Raw genomic sequence first — 21922 nt, 5'->3', positions numbered from 1 at the left:
ATGAGTTGGAAAAACGAGAAAAAGTGAAAATTTTCTACAAGACAGTATTTTTGGCGTATTTTAATGAGATTCCTAAAACTAAAAAGCCATCTTCATTATGAGCAATTTATTCCATGCTGAAATGTATAATTCATTTTAAAAACGGCATTAACTTGAAAAATTATGGGAATTTAACTACTTTAATGTATAATATAAAAAGTGTCTTTTATTTCCCTGCATTCTTTTGAGAAAAGCACTATGTATGCCTTGGCGAGAAATGGCAATTGCCTATCTCGTGTTAAGGCGAAGAGTAAGCAGAAAACACGCAAACAGGATGTTTTTAGACAAGTTTTGTGGTGAAAGTATAGCATTTCGAGCTATGAACACTACTTAATCCTGTTACACATATCCTTAAGTCTTATTTGTAGGTTGCTAATGCTTGCTGTTGGTTATAGTTAACACTGCCGAGCCTTTTTGAACTACCACTTTTCTTTGAAGTTAAACAAGTTTTTTGGCATGGCGTGACGCATTTTTTTGGTACTTCTCTCAGAAAAGTTATTCTTATAGCTTGTACTTTTTTTTGTAGGTTCATTTATTCAGATTAGTAGTGAATAACGAGGATTGTAAGCATATAAACTGTTTTCCAGGCAAGAATTTTGAAAATATTGGCTTTGTTACATAGATGGCGGCAGCCGTGAACTAACATCGCTCAAGGTCGCTGGCATTTAGTGTCGCCTTAAGTAAAGTCTTCGCCTACGGCTCTGATTTCAAACTCATACTCGACCTGCAATTGCTTACTTCCCGGCCTTTGCAATAATGTACTTATGCGGCCTTACAAATAAAATTGGCATAAAGTTATAAATAATCATAAACCAAGAATATGTAAAATGTTTACAAATAGACATTTTGCTTACGAATGGTTCGTTTGGACGTATATCGTTTCCCGCGTTTATTTGCAATCATTTTTTCAATTTGTCATTAGGAAAACTTCAGAATTATCATTGTATTGACAGTGTTGTCAACGATAATGTGAACATTTTGCATTTTCTTTGTTTGTCATCAGTTATAACTTTATACCAAGTTTATTTGTAAGGCCGGTATAGTCTAACAACTTGTATATTTGTTTTAGGTATAAAATAAAGAAATAAAACTTGTTTTAATCTTTAGCACCGATCATAACCATAGAAATCAGAGAACAAATAGGTACTCTAAGCTTGGTAGTCCACTTTAACGTGACATTGGATAAATTGTGGTATACCTTCCACGGAAGGCACAGTAGGGAGAATACAATAGATGGAACGCCATAAGACTACAGCCACAGAATAATATTAAAAAAAAGTGTGTGTGTACTTATGTTTGCACACATGAAGTTATATTTCTTTGGCCTAGCAAGTTGTAGAAATAACAATATTGTAAAAATCTTGCAACGATGGCTTTGACAATTAATTATTAAATAACGAATACGGCTGTACGGGCTTACACCGTTTGCCTCTCCAAATCATTATTAGACGAAGAAATCAAAAAAAAAAATAACGAATGTCGCACAGACTCATGAAGGAAGTCCCGCAGCATTAAATGGAACTAATTAAATATTATTCTATTACGTGGATTGTCAAATCAAGTAAAATAAATGTTAAAATTATCAATGAATTTTTAAGGGAGTCAAAACCTGAAGAGACCCAAGAGTGTAATACAATCACTAGGCACATTTCTTCACAAAAATATGATTGAGGCCTTTGGACTTGCATCCCGTGCCACTAAATAAATAATAAAAAAAAAAGTTGATTGAGGCGCCGCGGCTGCGAGACTTCTTCTTTTATGAAATGGACTATATGTCAGAAAATTTTAGGAACCAACTTCACCCTACTTACTACTTACTTTTGTGTTATAGTGATGCGCGCGCATCTTAAAATTTCATGTACTCATTTTTTCATAACGCGCCTAAAGAAGTATACCTTCAAAAAATAGTATAGTTACGCATACCGATCACATAATATTCCGTTTCGTTATTATTCATCGAACTGGTTCCTGTATCTGTCCTATAAAATCAAATAAGCATCCGGGTTCGTCGCTCGATCCAACCCTAGCATGTACTACTTGGACCTAGATATCCCAACGTTCTCAGGTCGTCGACCGCCTCGGGCCTGGGATGCGATTCGCAGGATACAATAAATTCAATATATTAACTATTGCTTACGTTTACTGCATTGTTACAAAATAGAAACACCCTGTGAACTTCATCGTCGCACGTATCAGTCATTGGAATGCTTTCCTTTATATCTTAGTCTATACATTTAAATAAAATTGGAGTATCTGTGTGTAATATTGAAATAACCGTTTTTTACTACATGTATATATATACGGTACCTACACCTAAAAAAATTTTTTACAATTTTTGTCTGTCTGTCTGTTTGTTTGTTCCGGCTTATCTTTGAAATGGCTGGACCGATTTTGACGGGACTTTTATTGGCAGGTAGCTGATGTAATAAGGAGTAACGTTTACGTACGAGTATTTAGAAAAAATCTTTTATTTTAGAAAAATAAAGTAATGTTTCAATGTCCAAGAAATGGTCTAACTCTAAGCAGTCTTAGTTAAGCAAGTTCGGTTAAGGAATCCGAAAAGGGAGAACCGAAGGTTCTGTTCATTGAGTTACTTGACAAACGGTCTCATCAAAATCTATATAATACTAGCTGACCCGACAGACGTTGTTGTGTATATAATAAATAAAATAATGTTTTTTATAAATTTGTCAATAATATATCAAAACATCAAGAATTACTTCATAAAATATGCACCCTGCTGTCGTAATGAAATTGTTTCACAGAAGAACTGTCAAACCGTGCGTCAATAAATTCTCTCATAGAAATTATGTATGGACACATCAAAGGAAAAACAAATTTGTTGTTTTTATTTAATTTAGCAGCATTTTCCTATTTATTCTACTTCCACAAATAATATAAGACCAAAATTAGCCAAATCGGACCAGCCGTTCTCGAGTTTTAGCGAGACTAACGAACAGCAATTCATTTTTATATAATATATAGATTACAACTATTTATGAATATTAAAATATTAATTTGAAATTGAATAGGTACATGACCAAAAGGATCCTATCCGTAATATAATAATTGCGAAGAAATCATTGATGCCGTAGTCTGCAAACATGCTGGACGCACTACAGTACCTAGGCAATCTCATTAGGATGCGATTTGCATCATATAAAGACTATATGTCACGTGGACACTACGGTGGCGCAAGCAGTCGCCGATACAAACAAAATGTATATAGAGAGTTACTCACCTGGTGTGCTTTTGGTTGCGCAACCAATTTGGTGGCGCGACCAGCTCGGACGCATCATGAGTCTGGTGTCTGTATGGGGTCTAGTATGGTAGCTTACGGACACAACGGTGGTGCAACCAGTACCAGCTACCATCAAAATGAATACAGTACTATATAGAGTTACTCACCTGGTGTCCGTTTGGTTGCGCAACCAATTTGGTGGTGCGACCAGATCGGACGCGTCATGATTCTGGTGTCTGTATGGTCTCTAGTATGGTAGCTTACGGACAAAATGGTGGTGCAACCAGTACCAGCTACCATCAAAATGAATACAGATCTATAAAGAGTTGCTCACCTGGTGTCCGTTTGGTTGCGCAACCAATCTGGTGGCGCGACCAGCTCAGACGCGTAATGACTCTGGTGTCTGTATGGTGTCTAATTTAGTGGCTTACGGACACAGTGGTGGTGCAAACCAGTCCCCGCTACCATCAAAATGATTTTTTTGATGGTAGCGGGATTGATTTTTTATGAAAATAAGGGACGAGACGAGCAGGATGTTCAGCTAATGGTAATTAATACGCCCTACCCATTACAATGCAGTACCGCTCAGGATTCTTGAAAAGCCCAAAAATTCTGAGCGGCACTACAATTGCGCTCGTAACCTTGAGACATGGTATATTAAGTCTCATTTGCCCAGTAATCTCACTAGCTACGGCGCCCTTCAGACCAAAACACAGTAAAGTTTACACATTACTGCTTCACGGCAGAAATAGGCGCCGTTGTGGTACCCATAATCTAGCCGGAATCCTATGCAAAGTAAAATGCAGATCTATAGAGAGTTACTCACCTGGTGACTGTTTATACCGATCTTAGTTTTGAGTTTTTACTCTAATTAGTGTACTCGACGTAACAAGCAAAACAACAAAAACATCAGTAAAACAGTTTCAAGTTCTGAGTATCCCGAATATAACTTTAAAAGAAGGATATACTCAAGCTTTTGGCCATCATCATTGCATTGCAGTATTTTTTTTCGGCACCAATCTACAATCAGAAGTTATGCTAAAATGACAGCTAAGATTCATGGATTCAGCAGCAGGGACGCCTCAGGGTAAATTAAATTTTATTGCAAAACGTTGTCTCCCGCTGTTTTACGCTAATAAATTTATGTCATAAATACCAATTATTATAGCTTCTGTATAAGAAATGGTATCCCGTACTTTATAAGATGTACTCTTTGTAGGCACATACAAAGATATCGATAGTCCCGCTAAGAGTTCTGTTATAAATAATAATGGATTTTTCAATGAAAGACAACTTGAAGCTGGCGGATGTATGGAGGAATGTGCGAGCCTAAATCTCTAAAAAGGAGTGAAGTAAAAAAAATGCATTTTTATAACGCCATGCAATTTTTAAATTTGAAAAAAGAATAGTTCTTTTGAGCTTAGTACTTATCATATGTATTTATTTATCTATTCACCATTGGGAGGCTCCTTTGCACAGGATGCCGGCTGGATTATTGGTACCACAGCCGCGCCTATTTCTGCCGTGAAGCAGTTATGTGTAGACATTATTGTTTCAATTGGAAGGGCGCCGTATCTAGTGAAATTACTGGGAAAATGAGACCTAACATCTTATGTCTCAAGGTGATGAGCGCAATTGTAGTGCTACTCAGAATATTTGGGTTTCTCAAGAATCCTGAGCGGCACTGCATTGTAATGGGTAGGGCGATTAAATTACAATCAACTGAACGTCCTGCTCGTCTCATCCCTTACTGTCAGAAAAAAAAGAAATGTTTGTAGAAATCTCAGCAGTAAATAAGAAAGAGTTCTATACGAAAATACTGCGTTTGGTTTTAATACAAGCCTTTGACATGTTTGGTCACGAATCCATATATTTACGCAGAATGATGACCACGTTCCACTTTTCCGACCACTCTGTAATGTTCTTGTAACTTATACTTATGCCTATACTGCTCTTCAGTTATGATTTTTCTTTAAATAAATGAAAAGAATATTTCTGTACTTTGTACCAGTTCTATTTTCTTTACAACCAAATTCCATCATTATGCTTTATTTATTTATTCATAAAGGCTTACCAACTAAATATAATTTATTAACTCTTGCACTGAGAATTAAACAAATATAATAAAATAGTTTAAATGTACTTAAGTTATATGTAGGCACAACATTACTATGCTTAATACATGTGAAATTTTAAAATCTAACATTTACAAATTTTGGACAGCAATATTAATTTGTTTTTTAAAATTAAGGAAATTTGAATACAAAAGATATCAATGTTTTCATCTATATTAAAAATACTATTATATAATTGTTAATTATAATAATAAATGATTTGTTATATGACATTATTAACCTCGAAAAAAATATATAAAATGGCGGGAAACCATCGAAGTTTACAAGAGAAAAAAAACGCGATCCAAGTTTGAAGTCAGAAAATTAAAATTTTGAAGTTTCATAATTCTAACAATCTTTTATCAATTTTTTAGACAAGTTAGTTATTTACATATCATTAAAAATCATGCAAACGCAAAAAAAACTATACTAAAATACTAGTTAATTGGTGTAACTTAACCTAACCTAAGTGAGTAGCTAAAGTCAAAGACAAAATATCTTTATTCACTGAAATCAAATTTCAGCATTTTGCATCGTCAATTCATGGTTTCTTATAATAAAAGCTACTTAATGTAGTTTGAAAAAATAACACATACCTACTCTGGAAAATTATAATATTTTGTTTTATTAAAACAGAGTTAGCATTTTTATCATCTAAGTAATTAGTTATTCTATACTCGTAGTAATCTTTTTTTATAAAGTTTTCGTTTTATTGAATTTTTAAATTTGTTTACTGGCAGATTAAGCATATTACTTGGGAGTTTGTTATAAAAGCGTATATATTCCCCTTTAAATGATTTATCAATTTTATGGCCTATACTATACTCATTACTCTGACGAACCAATTCAAAAAGAAATAATCTAATCATTGTTGTATTACACTTTTGGTATTTTGGAAATCTCGGTCTGCACTTGAACTAACTTAACCTAACCTACCTTTAGTTTCTGGAAAAGGATTTGGTTTTCAGATAAGTTTTAGCTTGGTATACCTTAGATAATCTTTAACCTCATCTACATTATGTTATCTGAAACATTACAATAAATACTGGTGGTCGCCCATATGTATTAACGTTCTAACGTAACCTAACCTATCTTTAGTTTCTGGCAAAAGATTTTATATGCTCAACTTTAATTATACAGGGATCACGTTAATTATAATTACTTTGTATGAACAGAATCATAAATATTTCTTATCGCAATCACTAACTGTCAAGGGCAAACTTCATAAAGAGGTTATCATCAATGAAATATTTAAAACTTTAAAAATTCATATCTCGTAAAGTAGACATTTCCTAGCAAAATGAATACCACCATTGGATTTCTGATTTTTTTCTGATATAGTAGTAATATTGTTTAGTCAAAAATTGTGCCAATGGATTCTATATCGCAGCTCTTGGTTTGATTCAAAACCAAGCGGAATACGAAACTCAAGTAATAAGTTCCATTGAATCAATAAACAACGTACATATTTGTATGTTCCATCTACAGAGATTTCTGAGTTGTTTTCGATATCTCATACTTTTTATCTGACACTAAAGTGCACTCGGCCACGTTATTACAGTGATCGAGTCGGCAAAATACATTTTACGCGATGATTTTACAATAAACTTGCACATAATCATTTCGAAATGACACTCTCTGTGAAGCGAGTGCCTGGTAAGTGCCGAACAATATTATTTTAACATTACCTCGTTTGAGGGGTAGATATTTTCTGTCTACATATTGTGATCTTTGTATTTATACGCGTATGTATTATATGTAAAACTTTGGATCCCTTTTAAGAATGTAGTCTCGGTTTTGGCAAAGAACACACACAAGAGTCGCCGCGTCTGTCTGTTCGCCATAAACCTTAAAAGCTAAACACCGAAAAAACCGATTTTCATGATGTTTTGACCAATGATACCAATACCAATGGCGTGGTTCTCAAGGAAGGTATAAGTATACTAGGAATTAGAATGCCGCAGTCGCTCCGCGCTCGTCGTACCGCTTTGCTCACTGCGGCGTATAATTGAGCGAAGCGAGGTAAACTAAGTCTGTGTACAAAAACAAAACAAAATTAATCAAATAAGATTTGATCAATCGGCTCAATTTTTAATAAATATAAATAGCGCGTGCTAATTTAGAATAATTTGTAAATCATGTTTCTTTATAATTAAAATAATTGAATCAAGTCGAAATTCATAATGCAGTCTCTCGACTATTGTCGAGTAATTTCTAGGTTATATATATTAATTAGAAATTTCAAAAGCTTTCTATGAGTTCAATTTTTTTTTTAAATTGGTCCATTAATGGCTGAGAAACAATTTAACACAGAAATCAATTGGAGTCACCCGGTGGGAGCTCCGCTCAGCGTCGCTTCGCTCAATAATTTGTTTAGTTTTGGTATACATCATCAATATTTGTTGGATGTGGCGAAAAAATATAGGCCGTCTGGGCGCTTTCAACGAAAACACTGTCTAAATCCTTTGAGATATAACAAAATAATGTATGGTGGAATTGTGTATCCTGGGCAATCGAATGCTAAGCTGAAGTTATATGGTGAATTTAGTAGTTTTTGTTTGCTTAAAATTATTACAATTTGTCTTTATCAAATAATGTAATGCTTTAACCCCTTATTCATAATGGTCCACTAACTTAAAACAGCTGCTAAAGAGTGTTATTTCTCATTCTGACTTCGGTCAATAGAAGAAGACAGAGTGAAAATTAGCAATGCTTTAACTTACCAGACTATTATGAATAAGGGGGTTATTGTCTAGTAAATTAGAATCCCTACACAATGTCGTAAATTAAATTAAAAATTAAATATCCAATATGGAGGTACAAAAATAAATAAAATAAAGTCACATTCTGAAAATTTTTCACCGTGCAAAATTCCGTGTTTTAGTAATTAATTTAGTACATAGTATCATAAATTTGAAAAAAAAATCAAATTATGTAAGTCACATAACTTTTAGAAGTTTTAAATAATTTAGTAATTTTGGTTCAATGTCTAACGGAGTCATCCTAAGATATAACGTCTATATCTCAGGTAAAAATTACTTAATTTGTATTCCATAATTTTGAAAACCCAAACAGGTAATAAGGTTTGCTAGTAATACTTAATCCATCAATAAAACAGAGTGAATTTTCAAATAAACTTCACGTTCATTTAGATACAAAAAACGATACAGCATTGAAATACACTTAATAAATTAACGGGGACCCTCTGGCTTAAGTTCCAAGATTCAACCTACACTGAATCATTTACTGCATAAGATAGCATCTCTTACTTTATTGGACATTGTGCATACGCTCCGATTGCACGATAAAATAATATCGACCTTCACTACATTAATCAGTTCCTACCTCTTACCACACAAGACAAGACCGTACATTGAAAAGACGATTCTATAGCCACTGCGAAAATTAAACACCAATCCAGATTGACGATAAGCTTGTAATTGGTTTTCAATTGCCATATTTTATTTATGCCCTGTGTGGGAGGGAGTTGAATTGTTAAAATCGTAATTGGTTGATTGTGGGGCAGTCAGACTGCGTTATCAGTATCGCTAATTAATTGCTTAATCCATGTTCTGTTCTTGTAATGTTTACTTTTTTAGCTTTTGTCATTAATGTTTAATTTAAAAGTGCTATAGTATTATTATAAAAGGGAGGCACAGGATTCCGGTGGATGCCACAGTGGTTCTGCCGTGAAGTAGTAATGTTTATTACACTAATAAATTTGAAAACAAAATCTTATGATCGATGCGGGGCTCGAACCCGCGACCTCTCGCGTTACGTGCGAGTGCTCTTACCAACTGGTCAACCATTCGAGTGACGTATCGTTGATAAAATCTTCTATGCTTTGTTCAACTCTCAGGTTTGTACTCTAATGTTTTCACATTTTATTTGTGTAATAAATTTAATCACAGAAGTGAGAGTTACTCATATCACTTTGAAACATAACAAATTGCTTAGATTTGCAAGAGAGACATCACAAGTCAATTTCCTAATATGCAAATATTGGGGATGAGCAGGTCATCAACTGTATAGTAGATCCTGTAGATGAAGCCACAGATTCCTAAAAAACCAAATTCTGAGAGACACTGCAATTTTGCTCGTCATCTTGAGACATAAAATGTTAAGTCTCATTTGCCCAGTAATTTCACTAGCTAGAGCGCCCTTCAGACCGTATCACAATAATGGTTACACATGTGCAAGCAGAATTGTTTACTTTTGTAACCATTAATATTTTGACGCAACACACGTACACTTACTTATTTTATACATTGTACTAATGTATCTATCACCTGCCCACTACCTAAGGAGCTTATCCGCCACACTGAGTTGTGTTGGTTGGGTGGAAGAAAGCATTGAACGCAATGGCCGCCGTTACTAGTATTATTTATATATTATATTCTAGGATTTCATCATTCACGTGCCGCCGAGGTAATCTTAAGTATCGCGTTTAAATAATAAATACCAGCGCCCTAAAATTAATACAACCAGGGCGTCGATCCAATCCGAGTTTGTACAACCAAAGTAGGTTTATCACACATTTTTTGGTCCTTCGAGCCGGTGTGTTTTGGTTTGAAGGGCACCGTAGATAATGATATTACCATACTAATGAGGCTTAACATTGTATTTCTGAAACGAATGAGCGCAATTACGATGCCGTTCAGAATTTGTATACAATCAAGAACTACATTTTAATGGGCAGGGCGTATCACTTATCACTCACAGGTGAAAGTCATGATCATCTCGCCACATTTTCTTTTAAAAACGATTTAATTGAATATATTTTTAAATATAAAAGTACTCGTTGGTCTAAGGTATTGAATTTTTGAATAATATAATCCTCGCTTTAATAACATTTTTGGATCAATCTTATAGATATAATATATAATCTTATAGTAAGAGGCAAAGGGTCAATACCTGCTACTGGGTCTCGAAATCTCGAGGGATTGCCAATTCCGTGATCATCTGGAGGGCAAACCCAAAATGGCTTCGAAGAACCAGCTTCTTCCAGCGCCATAAATAGAGCACGGTAATACTTCAAGCCAGTCCACATTCTAGCGCTCTACAAAGCGCAGCTCCGGCTACATATAGAGTACTGCTGTCATCTCTGCCCTGGCGCATCCCAGTATCAGCTCGATCCATTTGACCGCGTGCAACGCAGAAGAGCTCGAATTGTCGGGGTGCTCTGTGAACGGCTGGATCACTTGGCGTTGCGTTGAGACGTCGCCTCATTGTGTGTTTTCTACCGCATTTATCACGCAAGTGTTCCGAAGAGCTGTTTCACCTGATTTCTGCCGGAGAATTTCACCTTCGCACGATACGCCACAAATCAGAATATCATCCCCATCTCCTGGATGTGTGGTGGTCCTCCACAGTGCGGTTTTCAAGGAGCTTCTTTCCACGTAGTACAAAGCTGTGGAATGAGTTTCCTTATGCGGTGTTTCCGGGACGATACGACATGTGTACCTTCAAAAAAAGCGCGTACATCTTCCTTAAAGCCCGGCAACGCTCCTGTGATTTCTTTTGCATATTTTGAAAAGTCAATTATATGAGTATTCACCACCAAAATTTCAAAAATGTATATTTCATACTTACAAGGGATTTATACAAAAAAACGGATTTATGGCCAAGGTACAACATACCCTATGTACCTAGGCAAGTACTATGGTGTACCTAGAAAAGGGGGGGTAATTTATGAATGAAAATATAAGTATTCTTAACTTTAGTTAAGTTTACAAAATATAACTCACAGATTCTGAACAAATGTACAACTGATTGTCAGTGACCGAGGTACAACACTACTCAAACTTCAACAAAACGGTGGATTTCAAATAATTTTGGGTTACTTATCTTGTATCTATATGATTGTTTTAATACTAGTTAAAGATAAGAACCAATGGCATATAGAAGTTCAGTGACTATTATAAAACGTTTAAAGCTATTATACTTTAAGCATATTATAAATACTTACTTTTTTCCCCAATAAACTTTTTAATGTTGATAACACCAAATACCGGCTTAATGGCGGTAAGTGACTAGTTTCAAATTGAATAGTCAGTAGTGACCGACATTAGACAATAGAATTTAACGGGATTATTGCGGGAATTTTTGTAACTAGCCTTATGGCCGAGTTCATTGCTGCATTGAAAAATTTAGACAAATTCTTAGAAAGTTAAAGTACTTCAAATTCACTAAAAATCATAAAAAAAATAACAAAAAACAACCGACTTCAAAAACACTATTTCAAAACAATAGATATAATGTGCACTAAAAAGTATTAAAATAATTGCGTATTTTTATACAATCTAATTAATAAATCTAATTCTAGTTACGATTACTGTAATTTTTGGAGTCGGTATAGTTATAGGAGAGATGTGCTTGAGTCGTGAGGAGGCGAGAGGTGAGAGCGGGTCGCGTACATAGTGCCAAGGTACAACAGGTTCCCCTACTTCTTTGAAATTGTAACTACCACAGAAAATATATACTTTGAGATAAAGTTTTATAATAATTCATAAAAATATTCATGACATATATTATAATAAATTCATTATAATAAGTTAGCCTATAATTATGAATATTCAAGAACATATTAAAACGTGTTACGGTTAACAAAAACCATTACATAAAAAAATATATAATATTGTAATGGGATTTACATTGAGGACTATGCGTGCTAATTTGCAGCAATAATGGCACTTTTAACTTTCGTTATTACTGTCGGGTCGATCCAGAGGCAAATGACATTATAATTATCATTATAAACTCATATTTGTACTGATTATGGTGACATTACAAATTTATATTGCCATGCTCGATTACTCTGTGCTGAACATAAGGTTATTATTTATTCTCACGTCATCAATTGTTAAAAGTGCAAATCATCCCAATATCGATGCATTCTTAGAAATATTCATAGAACTATATACAAATTGAAGGTTTCATTATAATATACGAAATACGAATCCTTTTAAATAGCTTAATTTCGAAATGATTAAATGTAATATGATTAATATATTATAGATCATTTTGCAAGAAATTTCTTCACTCGCACAGCCAAAGCTGCTGTTTTCCCGAACCGATAGGACTTAGGGACCTTCAAGAAAAGAGCATAGACCTTAAAGGCCGGCAACGCATCTCTTGAGACCTGTTGTTAAGGATGTCCATGGTCGGCTGCCTCACCTCTCCCCATCCCGTGAGCCTCTTGCCCGTTCGCCCCATCTTATGTAAAAAAAAGATACATACATCCAGTTCACTCAGATTTTTTTTTCTATGAAGCATAACTAATTGTAAATTTTTAAAATATGGCTGTGGTATTTCTTTGGTAACTAAATTGAATTATCGTGTCTCATTGAAAAACGGATCTGCGTCGGAAACATTTTTGTGTGATGATTTTTTAAGATATTAAATGTGGCCTTAAACCAGATGAATCATTTGATCTACTTCAAATAGCGAATTCAAGTTATTTTAATGGGTCGGTTTAATCGGTAAATGGTTGTCCTCCGACGGCTGTCACTGATTAAAATACACATTTTTTTCATTGCTAACACTAGCAATTAAAGTTTTTATTCAAGAAAACAAACGAATTACAAACGACGAAATTCAACATATATTGCAGATTAGATCGGGAAGCGTTCACAAGACTACACGGGCACCTTCGTGTGAGAAGTATAGTTACGCGTTAAGTGCCGAAAAACCTCACTGAAGCTCAGAAGCTGGCCCTTGTGAAATGGTGCTGTGGCATGATGAATGAATTTGAAGCAGGCTTGTCTCGGCGCGTTTACGACATAGTGACAGGTGATGAATCCTGGATTTTTCAATACGATCACGAAACAAAGCGTAAGTCGACAGTTTGGCTGTTTCAAAACGAACCAACGCCTACCAAAGTGAAGCGATTGACAAACGCAAGTAAAATTTTGATCGCTGATTTCATTATTGTAACGGGGTATTTAGTGTGCTAGCGTTCGAGAAGGCCGAAGAAGTAGTGTCTACTGGTGACTCGGAAAAGTTTTTCCGAAAACTGGTTTAGACGCATGACACTTAAGAAATGATTTAAGAAAATTATTTTAACCATATAAGGTGATTTTTTAGTTTCTCAAAACTGAAAACCCCACGTATATATCAATAAAAAGCGGGTGTCCGGGTGCACAATACGACAGAAGTAGAAACTTCATCAAGGCGAGGTTCTCCAAATACCGATAAAGCCGAGCGTGACTGCTTCACCACAAAATATAGTGATCATTGCAATATAGTAATAAATATATACAAGTTTTCGCATCAAGATTTAAAAATAAGCATCGTCATTATCATCATCAGCCGGAAGACGTCCACTACTGGACAAAGGCCTCCCCTAAAGATCTCCACGACGAGCGACGTCCTGCGCTGACCTCATCAACCCGCCTGCCAAGCGATTATGACAAAACCCCCCCAAAATTAAAAACATGTCAAAAAACAATATTACTTCAGAAACAGCTTAATAAGTATGGTTAATCAATGGAAATAGAATACAAACAAATCAATGAAAAATTTAATAACATCTCAAATTCCTCTACTAAAGTTACTCTATAGACACAAGACCATTTTTTTTTTGAAAAAGGAGGAGAATCGAGCGTACGTGTCACTTGGTATTAAGTGATCACCGCCGCCCACATTCTCTTGCAACACCAGAGGAATCACAGGAGCATTGCCGGCCTTTAAGTCAGGTGTACGCGTTTTTTGTGAAGGTACCCACGTCGTATTGTCCCCAAACACCGCACAAGGAAGTTCATTCCACATCTCTGTAGTACGTGGAAGAAAGCTTAAAAACCGCACTGTAGAAGACCGCCACGCATCCAGATGGTGGGGATGATATCCTAATTTGTAGCGTGTAACAGTTTAAAAAAAAACATAATATCAATTCGTATTACTTATTAAATTTGAGACACGGCTCAATAATTTGCAACGGCGGACACCCGAGGCACTCTCAGCATACGATATTATTATCGTATCGACCCAGAGGCAATGACATATAAACTCATATTCCCACACATTACGGCGACATTACAAATTTATTTTGCAACGCTTCATTACTCTGTGCCGAGAGCTGCCTTTATGCCTGTCCTGATTTAAGTTTCGCTTTTGTATTTTTATTCACACGTCATCAAGATATTAAACTTTAATAAGCCCCAGGCGTATATAATTGAAAATTAAATGATTATCTCTTACTGCTGAAACTTAAACGCAACGATATATTTTGTCTTAGATAATTTATACGTTTTCATAGAACCTTTTACCAGTGGGAGACTCCTTTGCACAGGATGCCGGCTAGATTATGGGTACCACAACGGCGCCTATTTCTGCCGTGAAGCAGCAATGTGTAAGCATTACTGTGTTTCGGTCTGAAGAGCGCCGTAGCTAGTGAAATTACTGGGCAAATGAGATTGAACATTTTATGTCTCAAGGTGACGAGCGTAGTTGTAGTGCCGTTTAGAATTTTTGGGGTTTTTCAAGAATCCTGAGCGATACTGCAATGTTATGGGCAGGGCGTATCAATTACAAAAAAAAGAAGCAAGAGGCTCTATCTAGACGTAGTTATCCAAGTTTTAAGTAATAGAATAGTCCTTCTCTGTGGTTATACTAAATTATATTTGAAATTCAGTTATATTATTAAAAGTAAAAGTTATTGTAAATATATGAAAATTTAGTATAAATATGACAATAATTTTCAAAAGATATTTGAAAGACGTAATAATTTAAAATAAACAGCTAATGCCCACTCGACTAAGTAAACTCGATAAAGTCATTTATCGGGAATTGCATTTATAATAAGCTTCCTAACAACATAATGTCAATGTCTCTTCAAAAGTTCAAATCCTAATACATATGTATATATTATATTATACGAAAACTTCTAGAAACACCTTATAACGTCGGATAGTGCCCACGTTGAACTCTGTCGACTAATTGATAAGCTTCCTTAGAGCTTTGAGCATAGATACGGTCATTTTGTTTGTTAAAATGTTACTCAATTGTAAAAATGTCATCATCCGTAAACAAAAATTTTCTATGACCTCACTTTGCGTACCGATTCAGTAGTTGTTTAAATTCTACGACCCTATTCTTTTTTAAATTATCAGTTAAGAAATGACCAGTACGTCTCTTATAGGCTGCAAGTCCTTAGTCATCTTTTAAAATACACGACATGGTTCTAGGTGGAATCTAAATCTTCCGAAATAAAATCATTTGCTTTCAGACAGAATTTCTTCGAATTCTTTCCCTTACTGCTTTGACCACCTTTTTCGTACGAATTCTACGTGGACGGTCAGATCTTTTTCTGTCACAAACAGAGGAGGTCTCATTGTACCTATTAATAGCATTGCACACAAACATTTTACTAATATTTATCGTATGTAGAGTTTTAAAAATTGCATTTGGCTCCATACCTACTTTGTGTAATACAATCACAGCGATTCGGTTCTCTTTATCACTCCACTCCATTTTCATATCGCAAAATGTTGTACAATGTATTGGCGCCAAAATTAGAAATCTCAACGAACAATCATGTAAAAATGACAGATTCCAAATTCAAATATAATATTTTGTTTATTTTGAATTGTAACAGTATTTATGGTCAGACTAAGTTTGTATATATAGTTACACAATGTATTTTTATAATCGCTAGCAAAATGCTCGCGATTATGCGACACTGTGTGTGTGGATTGATGTACATACTCTTGTTTTTATTTATGTATAAATTTTTTTTTAAATTCTTTTTGGCTAACTCATGTAAGGCATTGAGTATTTGACGTTTGAGTATTTTTGTTGCATCACTTTACATACTGTTTTGAAATAACATTAAACCACGACCAAATAATATTTTTGAATATAATTTGTTAAATTAATAGTAATAATTAGAATTGAATAATTAAAATATTGCTCTTAATAGTGATTTTCATTATTATAACACTAGAAATAAGGGATTGCTTGTAACTAATTCTAGTAGGCTTCATAAGATACATAATAGCTTTAAGGGTAAATGTATACACTTTTATAATAAAGTCCCAGCCACTGTTTAGGCATTATCTATAAATAAATTTAAATGTTTTATTAAAAATGGCTCCGTCGTAAATCCTACTACTCCACAGCTATATATATGTGATACAACAGCCTGGGACTAGATTATGATTATTTTATAGCAATAGCAATGACAGTACAATATAGTATATTTAATTAAAAAGAGCGCAAAAAAAGAATGCTGGGAGAGTTTCTTGCGCCGCTTCTTCTCTCTCAGAGTACCATTTCTTTCCGAAGCGGTAGTAGTATGTATATTAGAAATGACATCAAAAATAACTCTAAAGGAATCAATTTTGAGAAAATAAATGCCTTTTATGCCTTTTACAAGCATATAAAATGTGGATTTTATTAATCTTAAACTAGAGATCGAATATTGAAAACGGCTGATAATAAGATGTTTTATTTTTCTATCTATCCACTAAAAAGCTAGAATTGTTATTGGGAAAAAGACTGCCAACATCAACCTGTCTAACAGCGTGTTTTTGGGATTAAGAAATATTTGCGATCTTACGAATATTAATATTATATTCGGATCAGATTAAAAATTAAAACAAAAGAATTAAATTAAAGTTACCAGTGATGTAAAACTTAAAATAAATAAGGCTTATCACACGTGTGTTATTAAATAATTGATTATAATGAAAAAAGGTATTGCTTAGCCAGGGACGAGTAAAAAAAGAAGGACTCCGCGCCGTGTATTAGCAAGTGAAGCACCGTTATGTTAGTGTAATAGTTACACAATTTTTTCTCCCTTAAATAATCAATATCCGGACGACCGAGCCTTGCTCGGATTTGTAAGAATGTACAAAACTTGAACTAAAGAAAAACTAATAGAACATCTGGATTCGGACCGGGGTCTTCTGCTTTCCGGATCACCCAATGTCCCATCTCATCTGAGCTATTACAGTCTTGTATATAGTGGCGAAATTTACCTTTGTATTCTAATGTTATGGTAGCTGTTTCTCATTAAAACACGGATAAAACTACGTTTTTTTAAAGTGAAACCTAGCTAGATCGATTTATCAACCCCGAAATCCCGTGCATACTAAATTTTATGAAAATTGTTGGAGCCGTTTCCGAGATTCAGAATATATATATATTTATATACAAGAATTGCTCGTTTAAAGATATAAGATATATGGCCACAAATACTTATATAGATTCGCTGTTACACTTTTTTACAACGCACGACGGCATTTTTAAAATATTTTATTGAGACGCAAACTGATCTGTCACAGACGATGACAATTCTCATAATGGCCGCCCATCGGCCTCTAGTAGTGTAAGTGTGTGTGTGAGGCTATGTATTTACACGTTAATTGGCTTGTTTTGTTGCTGCACTGTTTTGTAAGTCTCGGAGTCCTTATGGACTCCGAGTCACCAAAAAATAATCTTTTACTAGTCCGTGTGCTTAGCTTGGTTATTAACGCACGTTTAAAAAATGTAACATGTGATAAACGTGTACCAACTAACCATAAGGAATAGGAAACGTTATATCGAAAAGAAATAGATTGAAGTAGACAAGTCTGGTCGAATATCATTGAACAAGAGAATAGAAGCAACAGAAGTTTAATGGTCACATGGTTAAATTATAGTTGACCAATATTATTCCCTCGACATAAAATCACAAGTTCAGGCGACTTTTTTTTATGAAAAATAAAGGACGAGACGAGCAGGACGTACAGCGGATGGTAAATGAAGGGCCGCTCAGGATTATTGAAGAACCCGAAATATTCTGAGCCGCACTACAATTATTGCGCTCATTAGCCCAATAATTTCACTAGCTACGGCGCCCTTCAGACCGAAACAGAATAATGTTTACATTACTGATTCACGGTAGAAATAGGCTCTGTTTTTGTACACATAATCTAGCCCGAATCCTGTGCAAAGTAGCCTGCCACTGGTATAATTAATATTAACTAAAAACTTCTACGGTGACTCACAACCATGATTAAAAAATGCAATCCCCACTGAATATTGCTTTTGTTGCACCGTATAATATTTATCATTTTGAGTCCATCCATGTCCAACATAATCTTTATCCTATGCTAAAATATTATGGATAGTACATTGATGGATGATATTTTCACTTCAACAATAAATCATAATGTACATTGTCCATTTCACATTCATTATTTATCTGCGATTTCATTTTTGATTTTGTATCTCGAAGCTATCCGTGCGCATTCGTTTTATAAGATCTTTTACATAATTCATCACGTGCATTGTTTGTTTCTGTTACGGCTAAATGTAGTTCTTTTTATATATTTTTATTTGTGTTTAAATAGATTTAAAATGTACGCTTTTGCTTATAAATGCACTCAAACTAATATATGAATAGGAAAGATATGCGAAATATAAGGGGCATCACTTGTGGTGGTTAGTCGATCCTGTCACGGAGATATCTGCTTTGTTTTTTAGTAAAAAGTTTAAAGTTTATTACTTTGAAATTATTTCATGTGTTGATAAAATTATAGTTATTTATTTGTAACTACAAATATATACCTTTATTTATTTATTTTTTTACAGATTGATACTGTATTCGTAAATCTTTTGCGGTTTTTTTATGATTCTTTAATTTTTTTTTAAACATATTCAATAAGTTTTCTTTGGAGCATTTTCATTCGTTGGATGAAGGTGTAAATATTGATTTTAAATATTGGTTCATTTAAAAAATTCATAAGAGTAGGCTACCAAACTTTTCTGGAAATTTTTATGGACTTTTAGTACGTAATATAACGTTTAAGTCTCATAAAGCGACTATCACGAAATGGCCAAGATCAAGACCAATATCTTTTATCCAGATGTTGATTTTGTACAGACAGAGCTTGGGAGTATAGTTTGTTGTTGTTATAGGGGAGACGGAGGGCAGTACAATACAATTTTCACATTTTGTTTCAAATACCAAATACTACAGACAGAAATCGTATGATATTAGTTCCAATCGATAGGTCATTATTGACACTTGTGAATGACTAACACAAAGAAATCGAAAGGGTTAAATATTGTGGTCAACTCGTTTCAACTCCCCTCATACCGAGGTAACATGAAACAGGGGTCGACGAGAGTTGAAACAAATGATTTTTGAGAAGAATTAAGGGCTGTAAGATAAAAGTGATGGTATAATAAGGAGGTATTTATCTTCAGTTAATGAGATTTTGAAACACATGTAACTAAAATACAGAACCCTAATCAAAATATAGGCATCGTTAAAAACTTACTATTCACGATTTTTGTCACATGGGATGCAGAGCACAACCACGCGACTGAAACACGTCAGCCCACGTAGGGAAGTGATTGAAAAGCGACGCTACAAACTCGATAACTATACAAATGATTTAAGTTTTCTTTAGTGTTAATTCCGCCAATATTTCAACACGTGTTTGGCCTCTACACGAGGCATCCTCAGGACGTGTTGTCTCGCCAAAATCTGGCACGAGACTTGTAAAACACGTGTCAAATTGTTTAAAAACAAATATTGGCGGAATGAACACTAAAGAAAACTAAAATCATTTGTATAATTATGGATTTCCGCAAAGTAACGCCTACTTTAATAAACTCGATAACTGTTTTAAGTTCCCAGAAATCGGTCCTGTTTCAAATCACCTCAGTCTCCCCTAAATGAGGTACTGCAAAATCGGAGCTATGTTAGGGTTCGGCTCTAAGATTTCTTAATTTCTTAGACGTGAAAGAATTATCCATGACTTTTGGGTATAAATATAATCTGGAGCTACTAAACCGATATTGGAAATAATTAATTAAATAGGATGCTTCCTTCATGATATGAGATACTTGATTTAATACAGGATGTATTTAATTAAAATTATCAGGCACTCTATTTTATATCATAAGGTCGTAAGATCCTTCAATTCGGAATATATTGTATTCATTAAAATTCGTTATTGACTCCGCCAATCTGAATTCGCTATTCATTTTTATCTTAAATAATAACTTTCAACAGCAGGTGCGTAACATTTTATTTTCTTGCCGTGTGATAAGAGTGATCGAGTAACAGGAGTTGTCTTCAATCTTCGATTCTCTACAGTACGTGCTCCTATAGGAATAGTGATTAATAATGTGAGTTGAAGCAAAAAGCTCATTACGGTCGTAAGTTAACATGTTTCCTTTAATTAGATGTACAGATCTAAGTTAGAAACGAATACAGGTTTCGCTGTATCTCGTTAAAGGAGTTAGAATGTGGTATGTTAAGTTATATTATTATTTACATGAACTGTCTATTCTGAGAAGGTAATTTTGTTGTTATGGAACTTGTTTTGTTGGCTAGCTTCGGGAAATGAGAGCATTTTGTTATGAAATGTTAGTTATGTAGTGTTATCATGATCTCGACTCACGACTTAAACTTAATAAGGTCTCAAGTAGTTCTATTGCAATGAATTTTATCTGCAGAGGTTAATGGTTTCGTTCTGTTGGTATTTTGGTTGACTGGTAGCTCCTTAGAATGTATACATTGTACCTAATTTTAAGCATTAATGTACTTATCATATTTGTATCAACTTTGTAACGAATCTGGTAAGATAATGAAATAAAAACTCTCATTTGTGATTATTAAATCTTATTATTTCCAGCAGTTTGCCTTCTGATTAGGATTTCGTATTCAAAATAACTAATAAAAACTCAAACCGACTAGATCTTGAGCGGTTTTTATTCAATTTATGAGGTGTGAGGCAATTTTGAATGCAAGTTTCCGATTTACATATTATATCATACACATAGTATTTGATAAAAGTCCATGGTTGGGCATAGATGTTGCCATTTGGCTAGTTGCAGAAAGCATCATTAAAGTTAATTTATTTAATTCAGTTCATTAAATATAATACAGTCACATTCTTTTTCATTTTCAGAGTCAAAGATAAGCATGAAAACTTTAACTTTAACCCCTCGTTTACACCAAGAAACAAGTCAAAAACTTGTTTTATACAAAACTTGTAGAATACATGTCAACACACAATTATTATTTGTTTTTAACATGTATTCCAATTGTCTGAAACATTCTTGCGTTCACACTGTGTTGCCAACAAGTTTGTATACAAGTATAAAACACATTCGCGTATAGATCTTAGTCATGTTTGATACAGTCTGATACATTGATAGGGTTCACATCAACATAAAACATACATGTTTTTAACAAGAATTGTTAATTTTATTGAAGTTTATGTATAATTCTTATTAAAAACAAGTTTTACACTCTATCCATGCTTGGTGGATAAAGTTTTAAACATTTACCGGACAGACCGATTTTTTTTTTAGTGGAAAAGAAGAAGATAAATGGAGTAGTCAAAGACATAAGCTTATATTAACATATTCGTTCGAAACTTTTATAATCGTCTCGCAAGCATGTGTAATGCATAAGCTACATTTTGCCTTTGATATCCGATGCAAATACAAAGAAGAATATGAGTCACCAGTAGCTAGAAGTCTCAAATAAACCGCTAAGTAACAAAAAAGAAGCACGTACGCCTTC

This window comes from Leptidea sinapis, chromosome 41, assembly GCF_905404315.1.
Source record: "Leptidea sinapis chromosome 41, ilLepSina1.1, whole genome shotgun sequence".
Lineage (NCBI taxonomy): Eukaryota > Metazoa > Arthropoda > Insecta > Lepidoptera > Pieridae > Leptidea > Leptidea sinapis.
Note: the sequence above shows the minus strand (reverse complement) of the source record.